The 16,256-nt window shown below is 31.9% G+C and overlaps 1 protein-coding gene across 1 annotated transcript in view; it reads left to right on the forward strand.

The window, feature by feature from the left end:
• The first annotated feature begins 5,268 nt into the window (after window positions 1–5,268).
• LOC138701730 (uncharacterized) overlaps window positions 5,269–16,256 on the forward strand; it is a 48,977-nt gene continuing 37,989 nt past the window's right edge. The window contains exon 1 of the mRNA XM_069828944.1: window positions 5,269–5,342. The gene's annotated coding sequence lies outside the window, so the exon portion shown is untranslated. The remainder of the gene's footprint in view (window positions 5,343–16,256) is intronic.

Genomic DNA, 16,256 nt, shown 5'->3' on the forward strand with positions numbered 1-16,256 from the left:
GTACTAATTTAGCTTTTAATGTATTGTTTATTATTCCTATAATTTGTGTAAATTTGGTAATTTTCTTGTTCACATCTTTTTCATTTTGATAAGATATTTCACAACCCAGATAATTGAAATTTTGCACTTGTTCGAGGCATTGGTTATTGTGTATTATCTTACTTCTGACTGGGTCTTGTCCTAAAAATGCCATTACTTTTGATTTTTGTGCTGAAATTTCCATCCCAAAATCTTAATATTTTATTTAATGTATACAATCCTCTTTGTAAATTATCCTCTGAGTTGGAAATTGTGACTTGATCATCGGCATAGAGTAAGGTATTTAATATTAGAGCACTGGTTATTTTGATTTCTGATGTGTAGATTTGGTTCCATTTTAAAATAATTTCATTTATATAAATATTAAATAAAGTTGGTGATAGTGGACAACCTTGTCGAACTCCATTATTAATTAATTTTCTTTCGGATATACAGTTATTTATTTTGACACTTATTTTGCTGTCTGTAAGTAATGGGAAGCGGAATTCTCGTCACCGGAACTCCCGTCATTGTACAGTAGTGCAAAAAAACCCGGATCAATGGAGTAATCAAAGTCCCCGAAATGAGCCACTGCGCATGCCACGCCCGCATTCACAAGATAGCGAGTAATCTATTGAAATTGTTGTAGTTTCGACTACTAACGTACCCCATTTCGAAAGTCATTAGAATAATAAGTTAATTATTAAAATATCGCTGCAATCGAAAAGTATTGGGAATAAATTTGAATAAGGAACAAAAAAGGTTTCCTTCCCAGGCAGGAATTGAACCACGAAAGTCTTAGTTACCAGTCGATCGTGCTCTGGAGTAAACAAGGCTCTGAAATCAGCTACAAGGGTCGGTCCGGTTTTTTTTTTTTTGCCACTACTGTACTGTACCACCTAGTCCAGGGATGCTCACTGTTGACTCGAATGAGTCACAAACACCACCCCTCCTTTTCTCCCACCACTTCGCAGCGCAGCCAGTGCAGTTGTTTGTAGCGAACAGTAGGAGATCATCATAAACATTCAGTGCCGGATTCATCATGGCAAGTTGATCTCGGCACAATTTCCATAATGAGTAGAAAGTGCAATATTTTTGTGTGCATTCTCCATTGTATGTATGGAATCAGATGCTTAATAATATGTAAGGCATTAATTAAATCGTTATCCAGTTTCAACATTAAAAGGCATTTTAGACTGTATGATCGTGATTACGGAAGTCACGTTTTGTTTGGTAAATGTATACTTGTTTTTTTTTTAAGATGGGACATGACAGTTAAGCGGCCGAGCTTGGAACTACAGTGCCATGTTGCCAATATGGACTACCACGCTGCCAGCTGATGGTAGCTAGCAATTGTCGTTAAGATGGCTGACGTTAAAACATTCATTGACAATTGACGCGAAGGTAAGAAAACAATACAAAAATCAACAGAGAATCAAAGACGAAACGTGCCAATGCTAACATTGTGTGCACAATAAATGTAGCCAAGAGAGCTATTAATCACTCGCCATATGGAAACTGTAAGTTTGGCAACTCAACCGTTGTTACCATAGCAACAGGCCTACCACGCTATGTGACATTCAGTTGTTTTTCCGATCGCAACGCTCCTGTCATATCCCATCTTCCAAAAAAACAAGTATAGTCATATTATCCGCAGTAATTTATTATCTCTGAACGTTATTAATATTATTGTAATTTATCAGTTTACTATGACTACTACACTTTTACTACGTCATACCACTTTTGACCAATAAAACGGTACGAAAGGGCGTCTTTCAACCAATCATGGCGGCTTATGACAATTTTATCGCATTTGTTTAATTTTATCGCTTCCCTAGTATTTGTTTGTTTTTATCACTATCCTAGCATTTGTTTCTTTGCCAACATTTGAAAGTGTAAATTCTTTACGGTACTATAAAACATGCTTTGCGATCGTGATTTATTTACAGCATAGACAGTCAACTGAAAATGACGGCTCCGTTCAAACGTTTTGGTGAAGCTAACATTAGTGATATAGAATTTCAGTAAGTCAGTTAATATTTTATTGTACTAGAGTACTTTATTTCTTCTAATCTTTATATACTTTCTTCTAAACGTGTAATAGTCAATTAAATCCCACTCGAGTTTTAATTTTCTCTAGAGAAATCAAAACCTCTAGTGAGATTACTGTTGATAATTAGTATACTCCGGAATACTGTTGTTTTTGCTACTGCTATTGTTAATGTTAAGTCGTAAATCGAACATTGATGATTTAATGTTGATAATTGCTATAAATGTACATATAAGATAATATTAATAATAATAATTATTATTATTATTATCATTATTATTATTATTATTATTATTATTATTATTATTATTATTATTATTGTTATCATCATCATCATCAGGGAACGGATTTATATGGACTAAAAATATATGAAATATGTAAATATATATGTAGTTATTTTTACCAAAATATGGAATTAAATATGGATTTTTACCAAAATATGGAATTAAATATGGACTTAAAATTATAAAAAAATGACTATGTACGTTAAATATTGGTACATTTTAATCAAACTAAACAAAAAATATAATGGACGTACCTTATCTTCCAATGTAGTTTCAACAAAACACAATTTTTATTGTCTGTTACCATAACAATAGGTTACAAACATTTCTTTCAAGTGCTGAAAAGTGAATCTTCTTCTATTGTCTCTGAGGATAGATTTATACTGACTAAAAGAGCGTTCGACGTCACAAGAAGTAACTGGTACATAATTCAATTTCACAATGTCTGCTGGGGATAAGTCCAAGTTAATCTTCACTGTTGATTCACCACTCATCACAGCAACAACCTTTTGTAGTTCTTCATATCCAGGGTTTTTTGAAAGTACAGTGTCCACCTTAGCTCTTACTGCATCTGCAACTTTACCTCTACCACGATTCAGTTGTTCCACAGTACTATTTATAATTTAAAAACTTTCAGATAGTGAAAGGTGCCTATTTTGGAGACTTTTGAGCGTTTTTATGATGCATGAAAATGTATGCTGAATGTGAGCTAAGTCATTCTTCACACTTATGTCACAGGTAACTGTTTTCGCAGTATCAATTGAGACTGCATCTTCAGAGTCCAATGCAAGGAGAACATTGTTAATAGAGTCTATATGTTCGGCATAATATTCAACTGCTTCTAGCCATGTACCCCATCTAGTTAAAATTGGCTTTGGTGGCAATGGAATTTCAGGGTACATTTCTTTCAACACGTTAACTCTACTGGGAGCTTTGAGAAATACTTTTTTCACTGATGAAATCAACAAATCTACTTTAGGGAAATTGTCTCTGACCACTTCTGCCACACGATGAAATGCATGCGCCACACAAGTAAAATGAGTCAATTTAGGATATACATCAGATAATGCTTGTCCAGCTTTGACCATATAAGGGGCAGCATCGCTAATAAAGAATAACACATTATCGTACATAATACCCTTTGGCCACAGGATACCCATAGCTTCGTTGAACAGTTTAACTATAGTTTTGTTATTGCACTTTTCTAGAACATCACAATGTAAAAGAATTCGTTCAGAATATTGTTCACTTAACAAACCGATAACTACATTACCAACAAGTCTACCTTCTTTGTCGGGAGTCTCATCAATGGAAACCCAAATTGAACTATCTTTAATTTCATCTCTTATCTTCTGTATTGTCTCATCGTAGATGGATGGAGCATACGTCTTCCTAAGTGTTGACTCATCCGGGATTGTATGTTGAGTATATTTTTCAAGGAATTCCCTGAAGACCTTATTCTTTAGTTTGTAGAGAGGAATATCAGCAGAGATGAGAGAACGGCACAGGTCGATGTTAAACTCAGATCTTACATTCGATGTTGTTGGTTGTGTTAAAAACAATTGTCTCTGCTTGGAATTTAGTTGTTTGTTGGCCTGATGTTTACTAGTTGTAATGTGTTGTTGCACCAGGAACTTTTGTGTAGATGATACTGCACACTGACACAAATTACAAAATAATATTTTATTGTCAGTTGATAAACCATCTTCTTTAAATTCTGAAATGTAACTTGTTAGTTTTGATTTTAAATTGACTGAATGACGTACTTTTGGCATATTTACCGTCTTTATAGTATGATTTACAAAACTGAACCTATGTGTACTCTGACTGGCATTTAACTGTTGAGCTGCACAACTGAAGTCTGTTAAAAATTTTAAATTAAATTAATACAGTTTTGTAACTTACTTTCCCATTGTTGATAGGACTGCTAATTTTCAAATAACTCTGATGTTAAAGGGATTACTGAACATGTGTTTAAATCTCTATTGTTGAAATGTATTTTTAAAAGTTAATGGAATTTTGTTTTGTTTTATTGTTAAACCTAATATAATATGGACTGTTTTATATGAAATATGAAAAATATATGGAAATTAACGAAAATATGTACTAAACTCTAAAATATGGAAAAATATGGAAAATAAAAGTAGGATTTTTCAACCCTACACATTGTGAAACATAAAGATAATGCAAAATATAAATTATATTAGCTTTATAAGTAAATATGTATTTACATATAAATCCTTTCCCTGATCATCATATATACTTTGTCTTTTCGGGATTTATTTCCAAACCTATAGCTTTACTTCCTTCAAGTAAAATTTCCGTGTTTTCCCTAATCGTTTGTGAATTTTCTGCTAACATATTCAAGTCATAGACAAGAAGCTGATGTAACCCGTTCAATTCCAAAACCTGTCTGTTATCCTGAACTTTCCTAATGGCATATTCTAGAGCGAAGTTAAAAAGTAAAGGTGTTAATAATTAATAAATAAATTGTTATTATTATTATTATTATCATCACATTTAATAAATTAGCTATACTGAACTGAATACCAACTGCACCGCCACCTTCGCTAGAGATCGCATGAACGTTCCGTAAATTGAATCTAGCCAAAAACCGCAAAGGTATTTCCATAAAAGACGACCAAATCCTTGCGTTAATATATTTCCCACACAGTCTGTACATATAAAACGATTTCATTAAGAGTTGGAGAGAGGCGATAGTGACAGCAATTTAAGTTCGTTATCGTCCCATGACGCGGGTCTTCTGGGGCATTATTACGGACGACTCAAGTACGTGCCAAGAATTGGAATTTGGACTATGCTGACGATGCGACCATCTCTTTCTCTACTTGCGAGTAATTTTCTAGTAGAGGGGAGGTTTTGCATCGCTCACCACTACTGGGTTAGTTGTGTGGAGACAACGACGGCGTTTAGTTGCGTCTATATTCACCCCTCAGTCGGAAGCAGCATCCGGTGTCGTCACATCGCACGTAAGTCGCACCTCGGTGTGTGTTACCATTTTGTGTTTGAATCGATCAATCGCAAATTCGTATAATTGTCAAGTCGATTACTGAAAGGGTCAAATTTTCGAAAAGTAATTATAAAATGAAATTGGGAATTGATTGTTTAATTATTTTCCAAACGAAAGTCTCCTAACACCGGAAACTGTGTTTGTACAAATGTTTCACATGTATTTAAATTACAATTAATTTTTATTTATATAATTTTATTCCATTCTACTACATTCCACTTATTTTACGTTAGCTTACATCACTTTCGATCTACATTCCATAGAACATGCAAAATGATTTTGAAAGGTATTATGATTTATTTATCTTAAGGACAGTCTGTACACGGAATTTTTTGACAAAAAAAAATGAAATTTTGGTTTTTATTGTTTTTCGGTAGTTTAATATGTACAAAATGATAATATGATTTTATTTTTTTATAACTGTCAGCTGTTAGCTCTATCTTCAGCAAAAACATTGTAGTAATTCTTAATGGAAAAAAATGTTATCAATAAAAACTTTTCATGCCAATAGCTCAGTGGAATTTTAAATTTATTTAGCCGGTTGTGTATATAAAAGTATGTTACAAATGCTCTATTTTCCTACATTTGTATCTTTTATCACTTCTGAGAAAAGTGCACCCGAAACTGAGGAATTTAACATTGCAAGATAGGGAAACTTTGACACCATTTTTCTGTACTTTCCTATTTTTTGTGACATTGGTGCACTTTTCCCAGAAGATTGAAATTAATATGCAATATAAATTTGATGGTATTTTACACAGTAAGTTAAAAAAAATAAGTTTATTTCTATTTTCAGCATTCTTAATGCAAAAAATATTATCAATGATTTTTTTTTATTTATTTATTTATTTATTTATTTTTTTGCTAACCGCTCAGTGGAATTTTAAATTTATTTAACCTGTTCTATACATAAAGGTATGTTACATAAGCCATATTTTTTCTACATTTGTATCTTTTATAACTTCTGAGAAAATTGCACCCAAAATTGAGGAATTTAACATTGTAAGATATAGAATATAGACTTCCTTTAATTATACTAATGTCCAACTAAGTTAAGTTTTGTGCAGAATATAAGTCTACAGTAGATGCCACAACTCTGAAAACTTTTAAGATCTTAGAATATTGTCAGATGTTCAATTTTTTTTAGTATTTATGATAATTGTTATATTTAACCTGTTATTATTATTATTATTATTATTATTATTATTATTATCATCACATCATTTAATTACACGTGTACGATTTTGAAGTAAAGATCAATATTTCTTAATTTGAAATCATCTTATTTTCTTAGATGTATGAAGTTTGAAAGCAATGATGATGATGATATTATTATTATTATTATTATTATTATTATTATTATTATTATTATTATTATTATTATTATTAAACTGAAAATTATTGCGATCATATTTTTATTAGACAGTACATTTAAAAAGTATTCCTTATGATTATTTCACTTGAATATTATTGTGATCGTCTTAGTTTATTAGACAAATTATTCTGAAAGAAATTGTGATTTGATTATCACGTAATGCGAAAATTCTTATGATCCACTTATTTTGTTAGACTGATTAATATTATTTCATTAGGAAACTATTGTCATCCTATTCGTTAGACTTTGAAAGTAATATGGTTATTAGTATTACTTCATTTGAAAATTGTCATCTTATTCCGTTAGACGTATAAGCTTAAAGAAAGTAATAACGGTTATTATTTAATTTGAAAATTACTTTCATTGTATAATTCTGTTTTGAAAATAATGATAGCTATTATTTCATTTGAAAATTAGTCATATTATGTCGTTAGACCATAAACTTTTGAAAGTATTGAGAGTTATTACTTCATTTGAGAATATTAACATCTTATTTTGTTAGACGTACCCATAAACTTTAAAAATAATTATGGCTAAAATTTTATTTGAAAGATGCTGAAAAAATCATGATTACTATTTCATTTGAAAATTACTTTGACTTTGTTAGACATGTAAATTTTGAAGTAACTGCCAGTATTGTTTCGTTTGAAAAAATATTATGATTATCTTATTTTGTAAGACATATCAATTTTGAAAGTAATAACGATTACTCTACTTTAGAATTATTGTTATCGGTTTATTTTATTAGATGTGTAATTAATGTAAAAAATAATGATGATTATTTAATTTGAAAATTAATTATTGTGATCTTATTATATTATATATGTATGTACATTTTGAAAGGTATTATTATTATTATTATTATTATTATTATTGTTATTATTATTTAATTCCAAATTATTCATTCATTCATAGTTTTCTGCCCAAGTGCAGGTCTTTCATTGCAAAACCCAGCTTTAACTTATTTTAATGTAATGTATATAAGTTGATTAATGATAGTTATTATTTTATTAGAAAATTATTATGATTTTCATTTTAGATCATACATTCTGAAAGTAATGATGATGACGATTTTATTGTTATTATTATTAGTAGTAGTATTATTATGATCATCATCATTATTACTATCTTATGAACAGAAGTTGACATTTTTAAAGAGATACTTATTTCATGTCGTAATATGTATTAATTCTATCCGAGAACAATTAATAGAGAAGTAATTTATTTATTTACATTTTATTATATTTTGTTTGTATTCAACCCTCATTTATTTATTTATTTATTTACTTATTTATTTACTTATGCATTTATTTATGTATTTATTTATTTATTTATTTAGCTAGGTTTCTGCCCTCAGGGCGAATTAGTGTGAATTGACAGACATAACACAGTCCGCTCAATATAATTGATAACAGATTAAGGGAATATGGTGAATACGAAGTATATGAGGAAGTTCAATGTCTTCTACTGATGATGTTCTTATTAATGTTACTGGAAAAATTATCAATGAACCAAATATCGGAAACAAATGTTTGGGTATTTTCTTGGATCTACGGAAAGATTTTGACACTATCAATCATAATTTACTTTTGGACAAACTACATACTATTGGAGTTAGAGGTATAGTTTTAAAATTATTCCAATCATATTTTAGTAACAGAAGGCAAATGACCAAAATTGAAGATCAATTTAGTGAATACAAATATATTGATATAGGGGTACCGCAAGGAACAATTTTGGGACCTATTTTATTTCTAATATATGTTAATGATCTGCTAAATATAAATTTAGAAAAATTTAATGGATCTATATATTCACATGCGGATGATACAGTAGTTATTTTCAGTGGTTTTTCTTGGCAGGAAGCATATAGAAATGCTAATATAGGTGCTAACATTGTTAAAAAATGGCTTAATTCCAACTTCCTTTCTTTAAATATATCTAAATCAACTTTAGTACCTTTTTCGTTAACAGCTGCCAGTGTTCAAAATTTAAAATTTAGCGATAAATATAGACTAATAATACACAGTGAAAATTTTTAGATCCCAAAAGTTGTAAATGTCCACCTTTGAAAGAAGCCACGTATGTCAAATATCTGGGTATCATTATTGATCAGAATTTAAAATGGCCTCATCACATTACTTATCTTTGTAAGAGGCTTCGTAAAACAATTTATAAATTCGTTAATCTTCGATGCTACTTACCTATTAGAGTTCTACGCAATGTTTATTTGGCCATTATTCAGTCTATCATTCAATATGGTATAATTGTTTGGGGTGGAAGTACAAAAATTAATCTTAGTCCGTTAAATTTACTACAAAAACGAATAATTAAAATTTGTTTGAAGAAACGTTTCGATTATCCAACTAAATTAATTTATTCTGAATTTAATGTATTTAATATTGAACAAATTTATAAGTATACGCTGTTAAAATTTTATCATAAAAATCGTAATAAGTTTGTATTACAGACACACAATTATGACACAAGACGAAATATTAATTCAACATTAGTAGAACCTAAATGTCTCACATCTGCTGGTCTAAAGCATAGCATAAATTTTGGTCCTCGGTTGTACAATGCTTTAACTAAATTACACCCAGAACTTCTAACATGTAACCCACTAACATATAGCAAGAAAATTAGAAACGTGTTAATATCTTCAATTTGATTAAATAAATTTATAGTCTATGTGTATGAATTAATCAACCTATATTATATTTGTATTCTATAATTTTGACATATATTAGTCCTACTTTTCACGTGCGATATTATTCTTCTCTAGTGTTAATATTATATTATATAATTCCATTGTCGCTGTAATTATATTTTAGTTCCTATTTTATTTTACTTATTTATTTATATTATTACTATTATTATTAATATTTTTTATTTTAATATTATATCTGAACTGCGACCGAGCACGAGCGCTGCTCATTCGGTCTCAAATTTTGTTAATACTACTGTATCTTCCTTTTATATTGCTTGTATTATTTTATTTGTATTTCTCTTTGTTTGTTTTGTAATTATATTTCTTTATTTCTTCCTACGGAAGGATCTACATGGCGTGCTGACATAATAATTGACCGAAATAAAAAAAATTGGTCTCATTCTTGACCCCACTGTAAGGTTCGAAATTAATGAAGATCAACCAAAGCAAGTACATGAAGAGAAACGCGCTATTTATCTTCCATGCTGTGCTGATCTGAGTCATAAATATAATATGCAAGATTGGAATGTCATTGGACTTATGTTTGGTGCGCGAGGAACAATTCCTAAATTTATATTGGAGATCCTCAGAAAATTAAAGGTTCCTGATAAGACTCTTCAGAAAATTGCAGCAACCATTTTAAAATCTTCATTGAACATCATTAATCACCATCTCTATTCATCTTTATAATATTCAATGTATATTATTTATTTTCAATAAATTTTTATCGTTTTGATAGGTACCACATCTTGTCGCACAATATTCTTTTTTAAAATTGTATTACATTTTATTTTTTGTTCATTTGAATTGATTAGTATGCCGATATTTTAAATCTGAGATTTGGACGGCTATCATTTCGATTTGATACACGACAGACAACAGAGGTACTCGTACAAATTTAAAACAACTACCATAGCAGTCTTCAAACACTGAAATAGTGTAGGCTAATAGACTTGTCAAATACAATTATTAAAAGTTAAGAGTTAGGGGAGAGTCGGGTAGTATCGGACATAGGGTAATATCGGACAGTGCGTTTCTTTCATCTACCACCATATGGTAGTACCTGAATGACATGGTTACGTTTCTCTATGCGACGTCACAGAAACATAACCATGTCAATCAGGTACTATCATCGTGTGGTAGATGGAAGAAATTCACTGTCCGATATTACCCGATGTCCGATACTACCCGACTCTCCCCTAAAACATTCTTGTATATCATAAAAAGTCTTACTAATGAGCCAACTAGAGAAAACATTTCTAAATTCACCACAGCTTAAAGTAAATAAATATGTGAGCATTTTATTAGACAATTTCATTGCCATTATTTCAAAATTTTCACTGGTTCTTGTTAGTCAACATCTTGGTTGATGAAACATACTTAATTACCTAGTACTATGATCAAGACAATCTTTTCTAAAAGTGTAAATATTAAAATTTTGTTTCATATACATTAATAATTCAAAAATACAGTATATAAATTAGTAACAGTTAAGAGTCGTATTTACGGAACATTTTCGCACCCCTGAGCGGATCCGTGAGGCGCCACCGTCTTGGGTCAGGGGCGCCGTCGAAGTTTTTGGCAAGGTTACAATACCCGCAATGATAAAGGTCTGCGCGCTAGTGACCGTTGAAGTCTTCGTAAGATCGCTTTACTTTCCTCCCAGAATACACTGTTTGTAAATTTGCATATAAATAAAGATATTTTAATACCTTCCTGGCCTAACCAGTCCAATGCTTCAACTTCAGACTAATTTTTCATACAGAATAACAGTGGACACACTCACTAGATCGTATTTTGTATTTTTATCTATCTACTAGATGGATAGACGATGAGACTCCCGTGACGCCCGATCAAAATAAGTGATGTAAGAATGGAATTAAGGAGACACTATATCCATATTTCCAAAGTGCATATTTTAAGAATGAGTCAAGGTATCCAGATTATTAAACAAATTTTATTCCAATAATATTTCAACCACGAATCCTCTTCAAATTAATAAAAAATATATATATAAAAAATTGTATTGGATTTATAGTTTGGGTTTAAACATATTAAACACTATTCAATCTGTATTCACCCTCAATTTTAATTTTATTTTTGTCTGTATTGGAATCCCCTCCTGAGCACGAGTCTTACTCATTCAGGAGTGGGCTAGCTTATCTTTCATTGTATTTATTAATTTGTATTCATTTCAGACTTACTAGCAATAAAAATAAATAAATAAACAAATAAATAAATCAATAAATAAACTATAGTGAAATTTATAATTTCCATATTTGTTAAGTTAGAATCATAAAATCTTTATGACCGGTATACTTTGTTAATAATGACAAATGCATAAATTTTCATCCGCTTATGTTACGTGGTTTGTGTTTTATTAATATTTTAATAAGCAGTCGCTTACGCTACACTTTACATTATTTTAAACTGACATTCACTTGTATGGCTCCTTACAGGCCTATACATGGGGGAATTTTACTAAATCGCAGTAGTATTGTTTTAAACCAGGATTGGGCATCGGGAGCGGAACTAGACTCTAAACGGGGATGCTTAATATTCATCCGTTACTGCATCAATACTGCGCGGTGTTCGGCGGGGAAGAAAGGGGATGAAGAGAAATCATATGGCTCCCTGTGAGAGAGTAGAATCAGCTCTTGCTGCCCAGCCCTGTTTTAAATAGATTTTTTAAGCACTGTTTTTGTTTGGAGTAAATCGATGTTGTGTGTTCATTTCTAACAAAGACTTGTTAATTCTTCTAATGGCCAGTTTTTCCAAGTAATGTTTAATTTGGCTTAACAAATGTTAAATTAACAGCTGGTTTATTTTTAACGTTTTGTTAAGATGTTTTCCATTTTTCCAACATAATTTTGTTTAAAATAACCAACACTTAACTTTAACTGTCGTTAATACTATTCTAACTACTCAACAGCAGTTGGTAATGATTTTGCATATATAAGACAACTTCTTATTGGCTGATATTATTATTTAAATTCTGTACTATGGAGTAAGTCATGAAACATGTGTAAAATCGTAACCTATTACAGTAGCCATGATTCATACAGTACAGAGAATTGATAAATGAAAGTTGCATTGACTGCTATTGAATAATAATTATTATTATGTATGGTTACATTTTATAATGCTAAATATGAATTTCTGTTTAGAAAAATCTCAGCATTATGACCACCAGGTGACAATAATTACACGAATGTGTGTGTAGTCAACTGTACAGAAAACCCCGAGGAGAATTCCGTATCATATAAAATTCTCTAATTTAGGTTCATGTATAAATTATATGTAATTTCGTCCTAAAGAAGCAATTGCTGCTGAAACATTTTATTATTTACTCACTGCGTATTTTAAAGCACTATTGACATTGGCTATAGTTGAAGAGCTAGTAACATAGAATCTAGAGTTAATAGTAGCTAGTGAATTGGACAAGTGGCCTATTTCAACTAGGTAACATACAACTGAGTTTTATTTTAAGACATGAAAGTGATTATTATAACTACATACCGGTACCTAAGAAATATTAGTAAATTAATACATAATGTGCATTCAAACATAACAAAACTTAATTGGTATATTAACTTTCATTTATTAGAATTATATTATAGCTAGCGATAAGATATGTTTGCACTGGCTTTAAAACAGAAGCGAAAGAGCTGGATTCTTGGAATTTATAATCGTTTTCTTTCCGATGGAAATTTAATTTTCCAGCAGGATAATCACCCCGCGCACACCGCCATAAACGTTCAAAGACGGTTCACGGAAAAGCATGAACAAGAGGATTGAAAAATATCGAGACATCCCACCTCAAAATCCAGATCAGTTCTGGGATCAAGTTCTGGTTACCTAGGAAGATTTCGCTAAGGACCAGAACTATTTCCGCGATCTGGTGGACTCAATGCCCCGAAAATGCCAGGCAGTGATAGACGCCGATGGCATGTGGACAATGTATTAGATCCACATGTGTATTTCTTTTATTTTTCTTTAATTTGTTTGTTTATCTTTGTTTTATTTCGGGAAGAAAATTGATCTCCCAAGAGTTTTTTTAAATTCTCCTAGTGGAGCCAGAGTTGCGAAATAATAAGTTCCACTACACAAAATTATAAAAATGAAGAAAGGTAAGATGTATAAAAATTAGTTACGTTAAAAAAAAAAAGAAGTTATCGCCGAGAACCGAACACGGGCCCCTAGGATTGTAAGCCAACACGCTACTGTCTACTCCGTCGGGGTGTCATGACGTAACCGGAGCGACGAGGCATATATAGCTGTTAGGCTTGAAGTCTACGGACACAGCTCACATACAAACGTAATCGTGTAAATATTTCAATGTTTAGTACTAGTTAATGTTTCATTTGGACTGATTTACTGAAGCTTGGTGAAACCGTCCCTTACTCTAAACATTCCTCAAAGAGAAACATAACATGTTATTTTAACAACTTTTGTCTGAACAGCTGTGGTGTTATCCGCCATGTTTAACTATTTGTTAAATGAGTTAACGGCCTGAAATACTACATTTAAAGTTAACAAACGGTTAAGAATCTGTTAAGCCAAACTGGTGTTGAACAAATGGAAAAACTGTATTTAACAAACTGTTGAAGGTTTAACAGTCGTTAAGTGTTCTAACAATACTTGGACAAACCGGCCATAAGACTTGTATTTCACGTGTGTCGAATAAATTCATTTTTAAAATGTTGAATATGAACAAAATCTATCAACTAGTTCAGGAGAAACAGAGACAAAGAGACAGACATACGATAGACCATATCTTGAAATCGATTTTTTCAGCATCGCAAAATTTCTTCTTCTTCTTCTTCCTCATCTTCTTCTTCCATCCAAGAGTCAGGTACTAATTCCCCGTTCCAAAGCAGCATCACTTGCTTTTCTCATTTCTTTCTATATCTTCCTATTGATCATTGTTCCATAGAAATATGTTGCAAAGCCATTTTAGGAAAGCACCCATCTGCCATTCCATGTGTTTCTTTCTTTCACTTACAGCTATTATTCTGTATGCAGGATGGAAGTGATATAACTGTGCAGATTGAAGGGGAAAATAGAATACATTAAAATAAATAAAACAGACCTACTGTGCGTTTTGTAACTAAGTGCATGAATAAATGTCTTTTAAAGGCTTTAAGTTAATTTTAAACTAATACCCTTCAAAGATATAAATAAAGATTAAATGATTAGGCCTAAATACAAAACTTGGCTAAAAGTCTGCGCACTTTGGCAATAAAGCATCGTCGGCTCACCTACGAATACACACATAGTATTTGTAGACCTAGAAAAGAAGTTTGACAGAGTGAATTGGAACAAACTGATGGACATCCTGAAGAAAATACGTGTGTATTGGAAAGACAGGCGGCTGTTCAGTAATCTACATATGAAACAACGAGTCAAAGTCAGGATAGGAGAAGAAATGTCTGAAGGAAGTGAAATAGTTAGAGGAGTACGACAAGGATGCTCTTTATCACCTACACTATTTAACATCTACTTAGAAGATTTGGTGAAGAACTGTTTTCAGAACATGGGAGAGGTAAAAGTAGGAGGAAGAAGAATAAAGTGCATAAGATTTGCTGATAATATGGCGTTGTTAGCAGAAGAGGAGACAATATTAAGGGATATGCTACTGGAACTAAATGACAGCTGTGAGCATTATGAGATGAAGATATATGCAAACAAGACGAAGACCATGGTCATAGGAAGAAAAATAAAGAAGGTAAACTTGCGAATTCTAAATAAGGCAGTAGAGCAAATGAACAGCTTAAAATACTTGGGGTGTATTATAAGCAGTAACATGAGCTGCAGCCAGGAAGTCAAAAGGAGGATAGCAATGGCCAAGGATGCTTTTAGTGGAAAAAGGAGCATCTTCTGCGGACCTCTGGAGAAAGAACTAAGGAAGAGACTAGTGAAGTGCTTTGTGTGGAATGTGGCATTGTATGGGGCAGAAACATGGACATTACAACGAAATGAAGAGAAACTAATAGAAGCATTTGAAATGTGGATATGGAGGAGGATGAAACGTGTGAAACGGACAGACGGAATGAGAAATGAAGCTGTGTTGGAAAGATTTGGTGAAGAAAGAATGATACTGAAATTGATCAGAAAGAGAAAAAGAATTGGCTGGGTCACTGGTTGAGAAGAAACTGTCTTCTGAAGGATGAACTGGAAGGGATGGTGAACAGGAAAAGAGTTCGGGGCAGAAGAAGATATCAGATGATAGACGACATTAAGATATGTGGATCATATGCGGAGACAAAGAGGAAGGCAAAAAAATAGGAAAGATTGGAGAATGCTGGGTTTGCAGTAAAAGATTTGCCCATGGACAGAACATGTAATGTATACGTATGTTGTGCTCTATCCAAAGAATTAGCTGTTAAAATCAGCACAGTTACATTGCTTCCACGCAGTACCTTTATGTTCTGCATTATCTGCTCCCGGTCTGAGCGGATGCAGCCATTTCAGCAGTTTGTTCCTGTCACACCGAGTACGGCGGAAGAGCCTCATTTGGGCTCCTCCTCTCTTCTCTCTTACCGATTACCCAGCATTCGCTTCCATCCAGAAGAACTGGCTTAGACGCAATTTTATAAAAAAATTTCATTAGAACTTCTTGTCTCATTTCCTTCAAAAAATCTATTTTTAAAAAGTAATTTAGTTGGTGACTTTTTTATGTACTCCTGCGTCTTCTCTTCTCTTTAGTCTCTTCTAATATAACCAAGGCTACTGGCGTAGCTGAGACAGCAGCGCGTTTATCTAAAACTGTAACTCTAATGTCAGGT

Source organism: Periplaneta americana, chromosome 6 (assembly GCF_040183065.1).
Source record: "Periplaneta americana isolate PAMFEO1 chromosome 6, P.americana_PAMFEO1_priV1, whole genome shotgun sequence".
Classification (NCBI taxonomy): domain Eukaryota; kingdom Metazoa; phylum Arthropoda; class Insecta; order Blattodea; family Blattidae; genus Periplaneta; species Periplaneta americana.